A 20,586-nucleotide genomic window follows, 5' to 3' on the forward strand; every position below is an offset into this window, starting at 1 on the left:
GACCGTAACAGCGGTGCTCCAGGGCCCCCTCAGCAGTCGCGCACCCACCTGGTTAGCCTCCTTTGCCGACTGGCGGGAGAGGCGGGGCTACGTGGTGTCTCCACCAATCAGAACCGCAGTGTTGGGCTGGTGAGAGGCGGGCCCCAGGTTCCCACCAATCACAGCCTGTCTTCCCTGGGCGGCGGTCCAGGAGCCTCTGAAGGACACTAAGCATGTCTGTCTTCCGGGAAGTGGGTTTGCTCCCGGAGCTGGCGACCGTGACTGGGTTAGCGCTTTCATCCTGGGGAATGTAGCTCACCTGGGAAACCTTATCGCGCATAAGGTGACGTCTACGGTTTGTGACGAAAAGGGGTAAATAGGTAACGGGGCTGCTCCCAGACTCCCTTCTTTTCCAGTGCTTAGCTCACTGACAGTTTTGTGAGATCCTTTGCATATCTTGGGCTCAAAAGTCTCCTCTCCCTGGAAACCTGCATCAGGTTCCCCCGCTGGACCCCACACTGTCCTGTTTTTCCTCCATCAAAGCCCTCTCCACACTGTACAGTTGGCTGTTATTCCACCAGAGTGGGGAGGCAACTGCTAAGTCATTCCTTTGTCACCAGTTCCCACCACAGACTGATCAAGATTGTTGAGTGAATTTAGACCTAAAGAAGTTCCACGATCTGAGCTCTTCCACTGCAGCTTTAGGGAGAAAATCCAACAATTCAGGAAGTGTTCTTAATAATGGGGAGAGAATATTCATTCTCTTCTGTGAAAACTACATTTTAATGCCCTCTTGCTCATTCTATGATTTTTATTTCTTAAGTCTCCTCCAAATCTGACCCCTTCTGTCCACTGCAATTGCTGACCCTAGTTCAGACCACTCATCATCTCTCTGGGGATCACTGCAGCGCCTCCTCACTGATCTCTCTGCTTCCTGTCTCTCTCCCCTCATTCTCCACACTGCAATCTTGGTGATCTTCCTAAAAGGCAAGTCTAGTCATGTTTCTCTTCTACTTAATCATGGGCTTCCTGGGTCCCCATTTCCCTCAGGATAATGTCCAGCTTTCTTAGCCTGGAAATTCAAGGCCATTTGCAATCAGTTTCTAGCTCTCAGATGCAGCCTCCCCTCTCACCCCTGCCCCCCACCCCACCGCAACCATCCTCCAGGCATTGATCACCCTGTCCTCTGACCTCCACATACTCCTTCCCCTGTGGGTCTTTGGGTTTCCCTCCGCACAGGCTGTTCTCCCAACTACTCTTGTGTTCCACCAGGTGACCATACCCCATCACAGCCCAAGGAGTTGGCTGAGGAAGCTCCTACTTGAGGGCTGGCTCACCTGTTTCTTGGGACATTGCTGCCAACTAGTGGCTGTTGTGTGAATGTTTAGGTCAGGGCTGGTTTTAACCTCAACCTTTCATGGGTTCAGAGAGAACTGACTGCTTTGGCGATAACCCTTCACTGGGACTATTACAATAAATCCATTTGGTAATCCCATCCCCAGCACCCCAGAATGACTTCCTAAAGCAGTGTCTGAGCACATTACTCTACAGCTTAATGTTCCCCACTGTCTCATGGTAAAGTCCAAATTCCATAACCAAGCAGTCAAGATCTTTCACATTTGGGTCCTTGGAGACCTTATCTCCCAAAATGCTCCTTTAACACCCTAAGATCCAGCTAAGCTGATATACTCAGTGTTCCCTGGACAGCTCCTCACCTAACTATCTAGTCTTAAAACTTTTTGTTCAATCTCCTTCTTTCTCCAGGTCTGCCTTTGGTCTCTCCATAAGGCTGTTTGATCTCAAAAAAGACCAAATTAACAGTCAATTTCTCTATGAAGCATTTGTTCATTCCTTCAACTGTTACTTAACTGAACACACACTCTTTGCCAAACTTTCTCCTCAGCTGTGTGGTGTCTTGAAAAGAACATGGTTTCTAGAGTCAGACAGAGTTGACTTCAGATCGAGGCTCTGCTACTTAGCTGAATAGCCATGGGTAAGTCACTTCACCTTTCTGATCTTCAGTTTCCTCATCTGTTGTGATATTAAGATGAAATAAGATAATGTGTGTGTGATGCAGGTGTCAGTTAGAGTTACTCCATATTCCCCCTTTCGCCCCCTTCATAAAGTCTGGTACTTACCCCCCAGGTTTCTGTGAATTCCCAGGGATCTCTTCCCTTCTCAAGGTCATCTCTGGCTCTGATGGTCGGCATCTCCTAAACCACCTGGTGCAGGGTTCCCAGTGCAAGCCTTTCCTGTCATGGAACCCGTATCTTTCCATTAGTTTCACTTCATTTATTTATTGAGCACCTGCTGGGCGCCAGGCATTGTTCTAGGGCTGGGGATAAAGCAGCAAACAAAACAAAGATTTGCCTTCATGGAGCTTACATTCTGGTGGGGAAAACCGAGCAATCAACAATCAACAAATGTATAATAAAGTATCAGATGGTGCTTTGTGTTATGGGGAAGAAAAGGCAAACCAAAGAATAGAAGATGATGGATGTGAGGGTGGGGTGGGTGGCTTGATTTTAGATGAGATAATTTGAAGGTCTCCCTGAGGGAATGATATTTGAACAAATGTGAATGATGAAGTAAGGGAACAAATCATACACATAATCTGGGGGAAAGGCTTTTCTAAGCCAAGAGAACAGCAAGTCCAAAGGTACAAAGGCAGGACCATGTCTGGTGTGTTGAAGGACAAGCAAGGAGGCCAGGATGGCTGGACTAGGGAGACAGGGAGATGAGGGCAGAGAGGTGGCAGGATGCTAGATCATGTAGGGCCTCATATATCACATGAGGACTTTGGGTTTTGTTTTGGGTTTTCTTTTTAATCTAAGAAGAAACTTCCCAGTTTTGATATTTTGTTTGTGTTCATTATAAGATGCAGTTATGCTCAGCAGGTTAGTTATCATAGAGTTAGTGAGCAAATCCACCCTCCTATGACATACTTTACAACTAGGCCTATATTGCAACACATATAGTTTTCTATAATGAAAATACAGTTGTAAGGTGAAAACAGCCCATGGAAGATAATTATGAAAACAAATCTCTGACTCTTACAGAAATTTCATTGCCTTTCCCAGTAACGAGTCTTGGAAATTTCTACTGCTCTGCAAGATAGAAATAAGTATAAAGAATAAGTACTAAGTTTCACGGCGGCGCACTTGTGGCGGGAATCGGGAGGAGCAGGAGACAGCAAGGATAGGCCCAGGAAAATGAAGAAATGGAGCAGCCTGTGCAAAAAGGAAAGGAAAACCGCCCTTTGGGAGAGGGCGAAGGCCACCAGCCAGCAGAAAATAATAGACGGGGACAGGCTCGCCAACTTGCCCCTAATTTCTGATGGGCCATACCCAATAGGCAGGTCAAAGATGGGATGGGTGGAGATGGAGATTATATGGAAATGTTCATGAAGAGATGAGTGAAATCAGGAGAAAACTTAGGGAGATGCAGTTGAGGAATTGTCTACATATCCTTATGGGGGAGCTCTCTAATCACCATGACCATCATGATGAATTTTGCCTTATGCATTGACTCCTGCCATTTTCTATGCGATTAATACTGTGATTCCCACTGTTGTTCTCTTTTTTCTTGCATTTTCCTGATAACGCCTTTTCTGATCCATTTGCTGTGAACCTTACGTAATTTCCATGTCAGGTGGGTTCTGTGTTACCAGCTTCTAATTGGAGATTGCCTTGGCACCCAAACTAAGTTTCTGTCAACAGTAGAGTTTCACCCATTTGCATGGAAAATGTGAAGTTAATAAAGCAATTAAAAAGCAAAAAAAAACCCCAAAAAACAAGAATAAGTATAAATTTAACCTAAACTTTATAAAAACTGGGAAGTAGATATTCTCTCCCCTCCCTCCTTTCTTTCTAAGCAGAGGGTACAAGATCTATTGGTGTTTTGAACTTTCAAAAGCACTTGTGTCAACAGGCTTCACTCAGAGTTTCTCAGAAAGTACCACTGATACTAGTGGCCTAGGGTTTAAAATCTAATTTTAAATTGAGGAAACTCAAAGTACTCGGGGACTATAATTTATTTCCTTAAACCTACTGCAGACTGTGGTGTAATTATGGCGTGTCTTAGTTCCCCCACCTCCACCCCAGCCTGTTGACCCCCCACCTTGACGTCTGTTTCCCAGTGGTAAACCCTCAAAGAAGCTGAGGGTAGAGGTTAGAAGTGTAGGCTCTGGGGTCAAATTGCCCAGGCAAGAATCCCCATCACTTTTTGTTTGTTTGTTTTAAAATGAATTTGTTATTAAAGAATAGTCTTAGGAAGGCAACAGTGTTTGATTTGTCATTAAAAAGAAAGTTCTGTTTCTTCATGATGTATAATAAATGTGATGTAAGAGGGTACAGAGTTATAAGCTTCTTTCTACTGGAATTCTCTGATAGTATGGCACAGTGTAGTCATTTCTGCAATGCTAGAATAAACTTTTTTAAAAGTCTCCTATGCTTCTCTTCAAAAAGAGATGAACAATAACAGGATGGCATTAAAAAGCCAATTTTTTTCTTTTCATTCTGTAGTACTGGAGCCAGTTATTTTTACCATCACAGGCTAAACTTTTAAAAATTATTTATTTATTTATTTGGCTGCACCGGGTCTTAGTTGCAGCACATGGGATCTTCTTTGCCGCGTGCAGGATCTTCGTTGCGGCATGCAGGATCCTTCGTTGCAGCCTGCGGGATCTATTTTGGTTGCCGCACGCGGAAACTTTAGTTGTGGCATGCACAACTCTTAGTTGTGGCATGTGGGATCTAGTTCCCTGACCAGGGATCAAACCCAGACCCCCTGCATCGGGAGCACAGAGTCTTAGCCACTTGTCCACCAGAGAGGTCCCACTCACAGGCTACAATTTTCACTTTATCAAGTTCTGTCACCTCTCTGAATTCAGCATCATTCAATACAAAAGTCCATACATTATCGCAGAATCTGTACGTATTTAGAGAGCCCTTCAATCCTGCAGATAATGTTTCAGACGTTTGAAATCTCAGTAACGCTTTAGGGAAGGTAGCCAAACATACATAGGCCTGGAATTGACTCTGTTCCTGACCTTCTGTACCAACACTGAATATACAGCCTTATCAAACTGAAATGAAACTTGAAGGGCAAGTTGGGGGGTAATCTGTTGAGATTGTATGAGCTCATCAAGGCTCTCCTGAAGACTGTTTCCCAAAGTGCTATTTCTGTGCAACTGATGTGCCATGGCTTAGGAGGGAGAAATTCTTTTTCTTATTCAGGCTTACACTGATGTCCTGTGGAAGAGGCGCTTCCTGCCTTGGAGAGAGCCAAGAGAAGCTGCAGGGCCAGGAGCCCAGCAGGACCACCCTCCCCGCCACCTCTCCCATCACCTTCTATTGTCTTTTTACAGAGGTGGGAGTGGAGGCTGACAGAGGACACAGTTAATAACACCTACCCCACAGAACTGTGAGGATTAGGCAAGACCAAGTTGGTATACTCTTAATGTGGTGCTTAATTGTAGAAATGGTAAAAAATTAGGAGCTATTTTTATTTTCTGATAATGTTATTTCTCCATCCCTGTCATATTCTTTGAGCTCTGCTTACTATTGGCCAAGATTATAGCTAGCTAATCTTCCTAACTAAATACCTACTGAGAAAAAGCCAGGGTGAGTGAGGCTTCTCCCCTATCTCTGCTTGGAGGTTACATATATTTATGGCCACAGTGATCCCTGGTAGCCAAGTTTCTATCTTTAATACCAGTAATGGCTAGTATTTAGATAGCGAGTGCTGTTTGTCAAGCACTGTCCTAAATCTGTGACATGTATGAATACATTGGATCCTTACAAACACCCTAGGAGGTGGACACTATTATTATTATACCCATTGTATAGATGAGGCAACTGCACTTGGGCCACCAACACAAACCACACTCTGTAAGTGGCCTTTTATTTCCATTCACACCTATGGGTGGACATGGCCTCTTTTGCAATCAAACCAAGAGAGAAAAACAGTCTTATCTCCCGTTACTCTGCCTGATAAAAAGGCAGTTATTATTTCCACTTATTGCTGAACAAATCAAGGCACAAAGAAGTCAAGCAGTTCTTTTCTTGTCACATCATCATCCCCAGGGGCAATGCTATATGCTGTCTGCCAAGCACAACTGCTTAAGCACATGAAGTGCAATGGGTAAAGACATGATTTTGAAATAGAAAGCACAGCATTTTAATCTAAGTAATGCTGCATATTGACTCTGACCTCTCTTAGACTCAGTTTCTTTATCTATGAAATGATGATAATAAGTGAATCTACATCACAGGTTTGTGAGTATTGAATGAGGAAAGACTTATAGTACCTGGCTCATAGCAAGTGCTCATTCAATGGTTACTATAATCATTTTGTTTGTTTATTTGTTTTTAATTCTTTTTTTAATTGAAGTATAGTTGATTTACAATGTTGTGTTTGTTTTATTATTACTGTATTATTATACAGCCAACCTATGCTGGCTCTCTTAAAAACCAATTAGAACAAAAGCAACTTGGTCAAAATCTGTACATTTGTTTGTTCTTTTATTTTGGGGCAATAGGTGCTGGAGCTTGGGCAAGCTTTAGCCTTTCATTTTATATTTTCAAAAATCATGTCTAACTCTTTGAGACATATTTTCAGAGGCAGGCCCTATTAGGGGTATTTTATATCAGGACATTTATGGAAAAAGGTATATTGTTCTCTGAGTAAACTGAAATAACTCCTCAACCAAGTTGACTTCCTCCACACTCTTCTCATTTCATCCTTCACACTCAGGTCTGGGATTATGGCTCCTCCCTGCTGGATGGCCTTGATGACTGCACACTGCAGAAAGAATACCTAGCCTGCCATTTAAAACTCTGTACTCTCTGGCCTGCTTCTTCTTACACCCTTACCTCTGCTAATACCCCTAGTAATCTGTAACCTTTTTTGATATAAAATCTATTTTGTCTTTTTGCTCTCTTTTGCTTACTATTTCCATGGAATATCTTTTTCCATCCTTTCACTTTCAATCACTGTATTTGTGTCCTTGGATCTAAAGTGAGTCTTTTCAGAGGAATGGATAAAGAAGATGTGGTACGTACATATAATGGAATATTACTCAGCCATTAAAAAGAATGAAATAATGCCATTTGCAACAACATGGATGGACCTAGAGATTGTCATACTGAGTGAAGTAAGTCAAACAGAGAAAGAGAAATATTGTATGACATCCCTTATATGCAGAATCTAAAAAGAAATGATACAAATGAACTTACTTACAAAACAGAAACAGACTCACAGACATAGAAAACAAACTTATGGTTACCAAAGAGGAAAAGCGGGGGGAGGGATAGTTAGGGAGTTTGGGATCAACATGTACACACAGCTATATTTAAAATGGATAACCAACAAGGACCTTACTGTATAGCACAGGGAACTCTGCTCAATGTTATGTGGCAGCCTGGATGGGAGGAGAGTTTGGGGGAGAATGGATACATGTATATGTATACTCCAATATAAAATAAAAAGTTTAAAAAAATAAAAAATAAATAAAATAAAGTGAGTCTTTTGTAGAAAGCATATAGTTAGATTATGTGTTTTCTATCCATTCTGCCAGTCTCTGTCTTTTGATTAGAGAACTTAATCCATTTACATTTAACATAATTCCTGATAAGGAAGGACTTCTGTCATTTTGCTACTTATTTTCTATATGCCCCATAGCTTTTTGTCCCTCATTTCCTGTGTTACTGTCTTCTTTTGTGTTTAGTTGATTTATTTGTAGCAAAACATTTGCATTCCTTTCTCATTTTCTTTTGTTTATATTCTATAGTTCTTTTCTTTGTGATTATCATGGGAACTACCTTTAACATCCTTAACTTATAACATTCTAATTTTAATTTATAACAACTTAACTTCAATAAGATGCAAAAACTCTGCTCCTTTACATCTCCATCCCCACCTCTTTTGGTTGTTGATACCACAGAATTGTATCTTTATACACTGTATGCCCCCAAACATAAACTAATAATTCTTTTAAATTCATTAGTCTCTTAAATTATGTCAAAAACGAAATTTGGAGTTTCAAACCAAAGTTACAAGAATACTAGCTTTTAGACTAATTGGATTTTTTTCTTTAAATGTATTAGTCTCTTAAATCATGTTGAAAGCAAAATATGCAGTTACAAACCATTGTTACAATATTACTAGCTTTTGTAATTGCCCATGTATTTACTTCTGTTGAGATTTCTATTTCTCTATATGGCTCCAAGTTACTGTTTAATGTCCTTGCATTTCACATTGCAGGACTCCCTTGAGCATTTCTTGCAGATCAAGTATAGAGATTGATTTCTTCAGCTTTTGTTTATTGGGGAATGTCTTAATTTCTCCCTCACTTTTTTTTTTTTTTGCGGTACGCGGGCCTCTTACTGTTGTGGCCTCTCCCGTTGCAGAGCACAGGCTCCGGACACGCAGGCTCAGCGGCCATGGCTCACGGGCCCAGCCGCTCCGCGGCATGTGGGATCTTCCCGGACCGGGGCACGAACCCGTGTCCCCTGCATCGGCAGGCGGACTCTCAACCACTGCGCCACCAGGGAAGCCCCTCCCCCTCACTTTTGAAGGCCAGTTTTGCCAAATACAGGATTTTGGTTCACAGTTTTTTCCCTTGAACACTTCGAATATGTTGGCCCACTGCCTTCTGGCCTCCAAAGTTTCTCATGAGAAGTCTGCCAAAAATCTTATTGAGGCTCACTTTTGTGTGATGATTTGCTTCTGTCCCGCTGCTTTTATATCTCAGTATGAGTCTCTGAGTTCATCTTACCTGGAGTTCATTGAGCTTGTTAGATGTTTATATTCATATTTTTCATCAAATTTGGGAAGTTTTCAAACATTGTTTCTTCAAATATTCTCTCTGTCCCTTTCTCGCTCTCGTCATGCTGGGTCTCCTGCAATGCATATAGTCAGTCTGCTTGATGTTGTCCCACAGTTCCCTTAAGCTCTGTTCACTTTTCTTTAATCTTTTTTCTTCTGTTCCTCAGACTCAACAATTTCTATTGTCCTATCTTCAAGTTCACGGATTCTTTCTTCTGCCTGCTCAAATGTGCCTTTGAATCTCTCTAGTGAATTTTTAATTTCAGTTATTATACCTTCTGGCTCCAGAATTTCTTTTTGGCTTCTTTTTAGGTTTTCTATCTCTTTATTGATATTTCCATTTTGTTCATAGATTACTTTCTTGACTTTCTCTACATCTCGCTTTAGTTCTTTAAGCATCTTTAAGACAAGTGTTTTAAGTCTTTTCTAGTAGATTCGCCATCAGGCTTTTTTCAGGGACAGTTTTTGTTGGTTTTTACATTTTTTTTATTTTTATTTTTTGAATGGGCCATGATTTCTTGTTTCTTTGTATGCCTTGTGATTTTTTATTGTTGTTGAAAACTGGACATTTGAATCTAATAATGTGGTAACTTTGGAAATCATATTCTCTCCCATCCCCAGGACTTGATGAATTTGTTTTTTTGTTTTATTGTTGTAGGCTGTCTCTGGGCCACGGATCAGCCTGAGATGTAAACTTAAGGTCTCCTCAGGTCTTTTCTGGACCTGCATCTTTCCCTGGGTATGTACAGTCACATTCTAATTTTCTCCATATATGCAGTTGTTTTTGAATCTCCTAGTCTTTAATGTCTGGGCTCCAAAAGGAGAAAAAGAAAAATGAAGGGCAGGAAAAGGGTGCTGGCTGGCCCTTTAAATCACCTGGAAGTCACTTGAACCAGAGGGGGAGTGGCTTGTGACAGTTGGGGAAGATACAACAACAATAGCTGCCCTTCTCTTTGTTTGCACCTCTGATCAGAAGCAGCAATCAAATGCCATTCACAGCAACATGGATGGACCTAGAGGTTGTCATACTGAGTGAAGTAAGTCAGACAGAGATAGACAAATATCTTATGATATTGCTTATATGTGGAATCTTAAAAAAAATGGTACTTATTTACAAAACAGAAATAGAGTCACAGAAATAGAAAATAAATGTATGGTTACCAGGGGGAAAAGGGGAGAAGGGATAAGCTGAGAGATTGGGATTGACATACACACAGTATTTTTTTAAAGATTTTTAAATATTTATTTTATTTATTATTATTTATTTTTGGCTGCGTTGGGTCTTCGTTGCTGTGCACAGGCTTTCTCTAGTTGTGGCAAGCGGAGGCTACTCTTCATCGTGGTGCGCAGCCTTCTCATGGCAGTGGTTCTCTTGTTGCAGAGCACGGGCTCTAGGCGCATGGGCTTCACTAGTTGTGGCATGCAGGCTCAGTAGTTGTGGCTCACGGGCTCTAGAGCACAGGCTCAGTAGTTGCTCTGCAGCATGTGGGATCTTCCTGGACCAGGGCTCAAACCCGTGTCCCCTGCATTGGCAGGTGGATTCTTAACCACTGCGCCAGCAGGGAAGCCCCTATACACATTATTATATATAAAATAGATAACTAATAAGAACCTACTGTATAGCACAGGGAACTCTACTCAATGCTCTGTAATGACCTATATGGGAAAAGAATCTAAAAAAGAGTGGATATATATATACGTATAACTGATTCACTTTGCTGTTCACCTGAAACTAATATAACATTATAAGTCAACTATACTCCAATAAAAATTATTTTAAAAAAAGAAAGAAGAAGCAGCAATCAGAGCACAGATCCCCAATATTTGGAGGACAGTGTCCCTTTTATTCACCATGGCTCCCAGTAGCTCTGCGAAGGTTACTCCAAGAAATGTGTGTGTTGCCTGCCATGAGGCTGGAGTGGAGGATGAGTACCTGCTACTGTGCTAAGAGCTGAAATTGACCAAAATTAACTGCTATTTATCATCCAAGCCTTCCCCTGGAAGTTGTAGGCCTTCAGTAGACTCCAGCCAGATCTCCAAAATAGTTACATCAGACAGATTCTGCCAGTTCAATTGTTGTCTTGGTGGGGAAACAGATTCCAGGTGCTTCCTACTCTGCCATCTTCCCAGAATCCTCCCTCTGTAATTCTTTTTATATTGAATACATTGTTGGATTCCACTTACTAATATTTTGTTGAGAATTTTTGCATCTATGTTCATGAGAGATAGTCTTCTGTAGTTTTCTGTATTTGTAAGGTCTTTGTCTAGTTTTGGTATGAGCATAATGCTGATATCATAGAATGAGTTAGGAAGTAGTCCTTCTTGATTCTGTCTTCTGGAGGAATTGTAGAAAATAGATATAATTTCTTCCTTAAATATTTGGTAGAATTCACCAGTGAAGCCATCTGGGCCTGGTGCTTTCTGTTTGGGGAAGTTATTAAATATTGATCAATTTCTTTAATAAATATAAGCCTACTCAGATTGCCTGTTTCTTCTTATGTGAGTTTTGATAGTTTATGTCTTTCAGGGAATTGGCCCATTTCATCTAGATTATTAAATTTGTGGGCATAGAGTTGCTCATATTCCTTTATTATCCTTTTAATGTCCATGGGATTAGATGCCCCCTTTTTCACTTCTGATATTAGTAATTTGTGTCCTCTTTTTTCTCAGTTAGCCTAGCTAGAGGCTTGTCAATTTTATTCATCTTTTCAAAGAACCAGCTTTCGGTTTTGATCATTTTCTCTATTGATATCCTGTTTTCAATTTCATTGATTTCTGCTCTAATTTTTTATTATTTCTTTTCTTCTGCTTACTTTTGATTTAGTTTTCTCTTCTTTTTCTAAACTTCCAAAGGTAGAGCTTAGATTATTGAGTTTAGAGCTTTCCTCTTTTCTAATATATGCTATTTAGTGCCATCAAAGCACTTCTTTTGCTACAGCCCACAAATTTTGATGAGTTGTGTTTTTCATTTAGTTCAAAACATTTTAAAATTTCTCTTGATATGTCTTCTTTGGCCCGTGTGTTGTTTAGAAGTTTTGTGTTATTTAAAGTTTATTTAATACTTTAAATTCCATGTATTTTGGGATTATCTAGCCATTTTTCTGTTGTTGATTTCTAGTTTAATTCCACTGTGGTCTGAGAGCACTCACTCTATGATTTCTATTCTACTCCTGAGTGCTCCAAGCCGTGCCAGCTTGGGAGAAGGGCTATTGTGAGTGAAATGAAATGGTTCCTCTTATCTGTTTCGATGTAGCTGTTCTTGGCTTTTAGTTTGCCTGGGTACTGTGAGTTTCTTAACTGGTTTCTGGAATTCTCATAAAGGCTTTTTGGACTGTATATTATTGTTAAGTCAATGTCTCTGTTGGAGAAGGGAATCTGGGCTTCTTATTTTACCATCTTGCTGTCATCACTCCTCTTAGTCAGATTAATTTTTGTAAAGAGTACACCTGGAAGCTGAGGATCTTTACATTGATTCCCTTTAAGCTAAATATGCTCACATACCTCTTGGAAAGTTTTTTTGAACCCCCACGGGTATGCATACCCAGTTTGAAGACAACTTTTCTGGAGGGTCCAGATTAGTATTCCTCTGGCTTCCCTTGGGGTTGTGTTTTCTAACTCTGCCCCTGTTGTGCTGACAGGGTGCCAGCTCCCTATTCAGGTTCTCTTCCATCCCCTACCTGGGGCATCTGGGTCAAGGGAACTGTCTGGCAGGCCTTGAGTGATGAGTGATGGGCAGCCGTCCTGGGCCCATATGTAACAGCAGCAGGGTTACCATTTGACCAGGAGGGCAGGCTATTCCCTCTTCACCCTCAAGAAGCTCTCCATGTTTACCTCAGACCCACATACACTGAGAAACGAGTATCACGGTGGGCTGCCTTCTATCACTAGCCTCTCCCTCCAGGAAGGTAGGGAAAAGGAATGAGCTGTTCTCTCATACAGGCTGAATGGCTCCTTCTCCAGCTCTACTCCTGTTTTCCCACACTTCCTATGCAAGCCTTGGCTTCTGAATGACCACAGTCAGGTTTTCAGAATGGGTGAAGTTTGATAAAGATGTCCTTCCTCTGAACAGCCAAAGTAAAAAGTGTGATCAACTCTATTTCACAAAGTCTCAAGCTCAGGCACCCTGCACACCCTCCCTCTGGAACTCAGCAGTACCCTTTCCATGTCTGTAGACGTGCTGTCTCTGGGACAATGCTCCATTCCTTTGGGTGTCTGGAAGCATGGTCTCTGCTTTGTCCCAATTTGCCCCATATATCTGTGGTTTTGTGGGTATCTGGGTCTATTTGTGACTAGGTTCTTCACACTCTGAAGTGGTGGTTTTAACCCTGAGCCAGGACCTGGGCCTACTCTGGGAGCCTTTTGACCTGCCTACTCCCCAGGCCCCAGGCCTTGGGTATAAGTAACTTGATGGGGGTGCTCAATAAATGGAAACTAAAAACCTTAAACCCAATTAACATTACACTTGATAACCCCAACCCTCTCCAGGACTCAACCCATTACCAAGGGCTCTATGGTGGCCCATTCTAACATGGATCTGGGCCAAAACCAAATCACAATAACCAACACCTTCCATCTGTCTCTTCCTCTAGGCTGGTTGCTCCTTGAAGGCCACTGGAACACTGTCCCCAACAGGAATCAGCCTAACACAAAGAAGTTATCAATAAGTGTCTGGTGAATTTGACTTACCCGCCTTATACTACATAGCTACCACCCACAATACCATAAAAACACTTTCCCATCTTCCTTACTTCTCTTCTGAGGTAACAAACCCAGGCTCCTGTAATCTGGGTTTCATTCATTTCGATAAATGCCTGAACAGCTTTTATTTTGGTCACTGATGAAAGGAAAGACAGATATCCCTACTCTCAAAATGCAATAGTGGGAAGAATAAAGGATACACAGTTAAGCTATAGTGTTGTATCGTGATTCCTGGCCCAAAGGAAGAGACTATGTCAGCAGTACATGTGAATGGATATAGTGAGGTACTTAAGTAAGAGAGAAGTTTGCCCACTGTAGTGGACATCTGTTTTTGCTGCCTGTCATCCAATCACCCTTCTCTACGACTGCTCCCTCCCTACTCTCAGCCCACGTGTTTGTGGTGGATTTGACTCCACCTCCAACTCTCGGGGTCAACCTGAGACCCCAGGCATGGCCATTTAAAACATCACATTTCCTCGGTCACAGTAATTAGTTCCAGAATAGACCCATGAGCTAATCAGAGTCAGTGAGATGCAATGATTCCTTTGTGGGAACACTGGGAGAGAGGCAGCCACGTTTTCTAGCTGTCCTTGAGCCCAGAGGGATAGCACCAGTCATCTTGCACCACAAGAAAGCCTGTGTCTGAATGGAGTCAACACAGACAGATGGACAGAAAGAAGCAGGGTTTGAGTCTGTAGCAACCCTGCCTAAAGCCAGAATTTTCTGTCACATGAGCGTCTCTTTCCTTGAGCTGAAATTGACTGCTTAGCTGTGAAGTCAACCTATAATGCATATGAGCAGACATTGATTAAGTCACTTCAAAATAGTTTACTTAATTATTCCGAAGTCATTTGACTTTTCAGGAGGTTGATCCATCAGGGAAACCACATGTACACTGGTTAAAAGCACAGGCTTTAAAGCCACACACACATGGAGTTGATTCCTGTTTTCTTAACCTTTCTGAGCTTCCATTTCTTCATCAGTTAAATGCAGATAATAATAGTGTTGATGTGATTTTTTTCATGTCTGAGGGCAGATTTTGTGAGCACAAAACACTACAACATTTTAAGTTCTAAATTAATATTAAATTTTTTCATCTGCAAACTCAAAACCTTGGCTTTATTTAAAACTTAAAAGTTCAACTTACAAATATATTATTCTATTTATAAATTGATTATATTTATATAAAAATAATGATTAGGCTTAAGGGGATCTTTTATTATTGTTCGGGTAACTCAGGCAGAACAATTAAACTCTGTTAAACAATCCCATTTTTAAATTTATAAAATGTAATTTCATTAAACATTGTAAACTGAATATAAATTTCATGTATTCTCTTTTCATTTTACACCCATCATATGCCTGCTCAATCAAGTTTCATCTCTAGTGAGCAAATTCTTCCCAAGTACTTAACAAAAATTTGTTACATATATATAAATAACATATAGATCAGGATTTCTCTGGTGGCGCAGTGGTTAAGAATCCTCCTGTCAATGCAGGAAACACAGGTTCAAGCCCTGGTCTGGGAAGATCCCACATGCTACAGAGCAACTAAGCCCATGTGCCACAACTACTGAGCCTGCGCTCTAGAGCCCGCGAGCCACAACTACTGAGCCCGTGTGCTGCAACTACTGAAGCCCGTGCACCTAGAGCCCATGCTCCACAACAAGAGAAGCCACGGCAATGAGAAGCCCGCACATCGCAACGAAGACTAACCCCCACTTGCTGCAACTAGAGAAAGCCTGCACGCAGGAACAAAGACCCAAAGCAGCCACAAGTAAATAAATAAATAAATAAATTTTAAAATAAATAAATAACATATAGATCTAGTATTCTAATATTATTTACATGGGAATTCCCTGGCGGTCTAGTGGTTAGGACCCTGCGCTCTCATCACCAAGGGCCTGGGTTCAATCCCTGGTCGGGGAGCTAAGATCCCACAAGCTGCACGGCATGGCCCCCCAAAATTTTTTTTAATAATATTATTATTTACAAACAATTAAATTTCCTTACATTTCATAGGTCTAATCTACCAAACTAGGCTAATCTCTTAGATTCTTCAATATGCCATATCATTTCAAAATTACATTTTAAGTACCAAACATACACACAATTATTTTAAACACAAAAGTATTTATATGATAGGTTTGATTTATTTATCATTTCTATATTTATTTATTTATTTGGCTGTGCTGGGTCTTACTTGTGGCATGTAGGATCTTTAGTTGCGGCATGCGAACTCTTAGTTGCAGCATGTGGGATCTAGTTCCCTGACCAGGGATTAAACCCGAGCCCCCTGCATTGGGAGCACGGAGTCTTAGCCATTGGACCACCAGGGAAGTCCCCATTTCTATATTTAATTCTAAGCCTTTTCAGACTTGAAAAGCCACTTACGCACTGAGAAAGAAGTTCTACCATCTCCAGGGATTTCAGATTACTGGGTCAACAATTCACAATCATGATAGAGTTACCATCTAGGGAGGCCACATTGAGGTAACCAGCTTAACAGTTCCTGGCTGTGATATAGTTACCTTCTTAGGAAGGCTGAGATTGACAGCTCAAACAAGTCGAGGCTATTGGGTTGACAATTTATTAGCACAATAAGTCATTATCAGTCAGAGATTTGACACCTGAGCTTTGCAGGCTTCAGGATGACTCTATCTGAGCCACATGTGGATACACTGAGACCTTTTTACAGTCTCCACCACAATGTGGGACTTCTAGTCCCTATCCTTCTCCTGGGTTCAAATTACACCCTTCTGTAATTCATCTGCTCAGAGTGTGCGACCTCACCCAGCTTGCAAGAAAGGAAACTTACACCACAATCTGAATGGATTCTTGAGTTCTCTTAAGACATTTTAATGCAATTGTTCTTTAAAAACTACTGAGGCCTTTCCACCCTTCTTCCAAGATTCAGATGTAATTGGTCTGTGTGCAGGCTGGGCATCAGGATTTTTCAAAGCTCTCCAAGTGATTTCAGTACGCAGCCAACATTGAGAACCACTGTTAGGCCTTCTCCTCTAGCTCTAAAGACATACTAATTTTAGTGCATTGGCTCTTGACTACCTCTCATACCTCTCTTTGTCTGTCGCAAGTTGTGTTGATGACAGTAAAGTTATAATACAGAAGAGTGATTAAAACTTAAGGGGCTACGATTAGACTGCTTTGGTTGACCTTGAGCGAATTTCTTACCTTCTCTGTGCCTTAATGTCACTATCTGTAAGATGGGGATAATAGTTATACCTATCTCCTAGGGTTGTTTTAAAGTAGGATTAAGTGGCATTTATACATGTAATGCTTACTGAACAGCTCCTGCGTATATTAAGTACTCGATACACATTAGCTATTCTTATTATGATTATTTTTATGCAAATGATCATATAATCTGCAAATAAATCTCTTCCTTTCCAATCCTTAGAGTTACTCTTTCATTTTCTGGTCTTCTTGTATTGGTCAGGACCTCCAATATCACACTGAACATTAGTGGTGATAGAGGTACCCTGCATCTTATTGGCCTACTTCATTACCACTATTAAAGGAAATGCTTCTAAGGTTCATAAGCATACTTGTACTTTAGTGTATGAGGTTTGATGGAGGTTTTGCTACAGATGCTCCTTTTCATATTAAGGAAATTCTTTTCTCACTTTTTAAGAGGCACTGAATTTTATTGTGTGCTTTCCTTGCACTGAGGGCAACAATCATATAGTTTTCCTCCTTTAAGCTATTAAGGTGAATTTCACTTGTTGAAAGGACAGCATTGATCAATGGGGGGGAATTGAGAAGGGGAGTTTATTATATAGGAGGTGGAAAAAGCATCAAGGTTAACTACCAAGAAATAAATTCACTAAGTAAATTCAGGAGAAGCTATTCAGATGAGTCAGACCTTATGAAGAGAGAGGAGAAAAACAAAAAGTATGGAATGTTTCCATTTTTGTGACCGCAAAAGTGAGGGTTTCAAGAACACAGTGGGTGATTAACCAAGTAAGATTAAAGTTTCTGTAATTTTGCACTGCATATCCTTTCTCCCTTGCTGCCCCTGCCTTTTGCCAACTGTAGTAGGTGCATTTTTTTTTAGTTTTTTCTTTTTGCTTTTTCCCCCAACTTTTTATTTTGAAAAATAATCCCCAGAAAAGGTGAACTTATGGTATAATGAATTAATAGCTTATCCATTACCTAGATTCACCAGTTGTTAACGTTTGGCCACATTTTATTTATCTGGGTATCCATCTATGTACTTTTTTCTCTTTTTGCTGAACCATTTGAAAGTTCCAGACATGATGACGCTTTATGCCTGAACACTTCAGCATGTAGCTCTTTAACAAGAACATTCTCCTAAATATCTGCAATACCATTATTACATCCAAGGAATTTAACATTAATATATTTAATATACAATAACATAGTAAAATTTCATCAATTATCGCCTATTTCCTTTATAACTTTTTTCTTATTTGATCTAGGATCCAATTAAGGATCCCACAGTACATTTGGTTGTCAAGCCTTTTTAGTATCCTTTCATCTTTATCTCTAATCTAGAACAGTACACATACACATGCATGTATGCAATACACACACACACATAGGTGGTCTTTCATGACTCTACTGTTTTTAAAGAGTCCAGGGAAGTTGTCTTTTAGAATGTCCCACAATCTGGATTTGGTCACCTTCCCCCCAACAATTAGATTTAGGTTAATCATTTTTGGCAAAAATACTATATGTGTGATGTTGTGTACTTCCCATCACATCACATCAAGAGGCACATAATGTCAGTTTGCCTTGTTATTGGTGATGGTAAATTTGATCATTTGTTTCAGGCGGTATCCATCAGAATTCTACTTTAAAGTTACCTTTTCCTCTTTATAGCTATTCAATTAACCTATGGAATGATACTTGGAAACCATGTAAATTTCCTGTTCTGCAACAATCTTTCACCCAATAGTTTTAGTATACATTGATGATCCTTACCTGAATCTATTCATTACATGATGGTTGTAAAATTGTGATCTTCTAAGGCAATAATACCACCTGCAAATGAAATAAGTGGAAGTTAGAGATGTCAACTCTACCTTGGGGGAAGATCTGGGGAGGCACCTATAAGGGATTTAGGCAGAAGACAAAGACATGATGTCCTGAAAGAAAAACATTATCTTGAGCCTTTATACCCAGGAGAGCTTCTGGGTTCTGGATCCATAAGACAGATGTTTTTCCTGTCAACTTCAACCTAGTTAAAGTTAATAAATCATGCAGTTGCACGTCTGTTTTATCCGTATGTTGAAATCATTAGCCTTGCTGTATGAATGAACCCCAGACATTCATTCCCTGGTCCTCCATATAATTTGGCCTGGATCACAGTAACTGTAGTGGCGTACTGCTTGGATTGTTCTCCTTACCTGTGCTATTTATTGCCTACAAATGAGTAGTGGGACTAGGTTAGGAAGCCAAAAGCACCGATAGTTTTTAATTTTCAAAAATCCTTACATTCCTAGAATAAGCTGTACTCTGGTTGTATGTAATACATTATTTTTAAATTTACTACTGGGTTTAAATTTTAATATTTTATTTAGAATTTTCGCTCCATGTTCACAAATGAGGTTGTCCATTCTACTGCCCTTAAGTGGTCTTGGTATCAGTATTATATTAACCTCTTAAAAATGAGTTGGATAATTTCTCCCCTTTGGAATAACATATATAAGAATTATCTGTTCCTTTGAAGGTTGAGTAAAGATTCACCAGTAAAACAGTCTGGCTTTAGTGCTTTTAATGAAAAGAATAGGTAAATAAGTTGTGGCATTCCCCCAGTACAACAGTATTCATACAATAGAGTGGTGAAAATCAAATGCAGCTTCATGCAGTAACATAGATAAATCTCAAAACGATGAAGCCATCATTTTTGTTATATTTGTTTGTTTGTATGTTTTGCTATTATAGGCAATGCAGCTATAAACATTCTTCTACATGTCTCTTGCTGCCCATGTGCAAGGGTTTCTCTAGGAAATATACCTCATAGTAGAATTCCTAGCTTGTAGAGTGTATGCATTGTTCAACTTATTAAGGTAACGACATACTATTTTCCTAGGGAACTTTTCCAGTTTACACCAATATCAGCAACACGTGAAAGTTCCCTTTAGTCCATATTCTAGGTAACATTCACTATTACCTAACTTTTGCATTCGGTGGCTGTGTAATTGGATTTTATTATGATTTCAACTTTGCCTGATTTCAGATGAACTGGAAAATGTTTTCAAAGGTTTATGGATTATTTATGCTTTCTCCTAAGTGAAAATACCATTCATTTCTTTGTCCATTTTGCTAATTGAATTGTCTTTTCTTATTGATGTATAGAAGTAATTTATATAGTCTAGATATTAAATCTTTTTATGTGTTGCAATTATTCTCTCAGTTTGTAGCTTATCTTTTCACTCTCTTTATGTGAATCAAAATGCTTAATATAAATGTAGTCAAGTTTATTGATTTTCTTCCTTTTGGTGTGTTCTTTTTTGAACATTAAGAAATATTTTCCTATCTTGCAGTCACAAAGACAATTTCCATACTGTCTTCTCTAATAATTTTCTATTCATATTAAAGTCTTTAATACTCTAGGGATTGACTTTTATGTATATTGTAAGATAGGGATACAATTTTATTTTCTCCCTAATATATAATCAATTGTCCAAACACCATTTATTTTAGAAAGTCTGTAATTTATTTTTAAAATTTTTTTTTTGAAATAATTTTAGATTCACGGGTAGTTGCAAAGATGGTACAGAGGCCCTGTATACCCTTCACCAGTTCCCCTCAGTGGTTATTGAGTTAGAAAAACCCAGTCTTCCTCCTGTGTTTCTCCTTTACTTTCACACTACTACCACACTCACAACACTTCTGACACCAGATGTGTGCGTGTGGCGGGGGGATAGGTTCCTCACAAGCAATTCTCCGCAACACCAGCTGGTTGTCCTACAGCTTAACTCCATTATGACACAGTCAACCTGGAGACAGCATCAAATCCCACAGGTTAAGGGCTCATTCCCATGAGTCTTCCCCCCACACACACATGCTTTACAGGCCAATGGCAAATAGTAG

The 20,586-nt window shown here is 40.1% G+C and overlaps 1 protein-coding gene and 1 pseudogene across 4 annotated transcripts in view; one reads left to right on the forward strand and one right to left on the reverse strand.

The window, feature by feature from the left end:
* Positions 1-1,970: 1,970 nt before the first annotated feature.
* ZNF691 (zinc finger protein 691) overlaps positions 1,971-20,586 on the reverse strand; it is a 60,868-nt gene continuing 42,252 nt past the window's right edge. The window contains exons 2-4 of one of the 4 annotated variants that reach the window (XR_008616587.1): positions 18,472-18,531; positions 8,759-8,882; positions 1,971-2,314 (exon numbers count right to left, since the gene is read on the reverse strand). The gene's annotated coding sequence lies outside the window, so the exon portion shown is untranslated. Of the gene's footprint in view, positions 3,087-8,758; positions 8,883-13,374; positions 13,449-18,471; positions 18,532-20,586 lie in introns of all 4 variants that reach the window. The other 3 variants (XR_008616584.1, XR_008616585.1, XR_003678488.2) reach the window with 3 other exon arrangements.
* On the forward strand, positions 3,080-5,196 carry LOC102979504 (protein BEX3-like; annotated as a pseudogene).

Source organism: Physeter macrocephalus, chromosome 3, assembly GCF_002837175.3.
Source record: "Physeter macrocephalus isolate SW-GA chromosome 3, ASM283717v5, whole genome shotgun sequence".
In the NCBI taxonomy this organism is placed as follows: Eukaryota; Metazoa; Chordata; class Mammalia; order Artiodactyla; family Physeteridae; genus Physeter; species Physeter macrocephalus.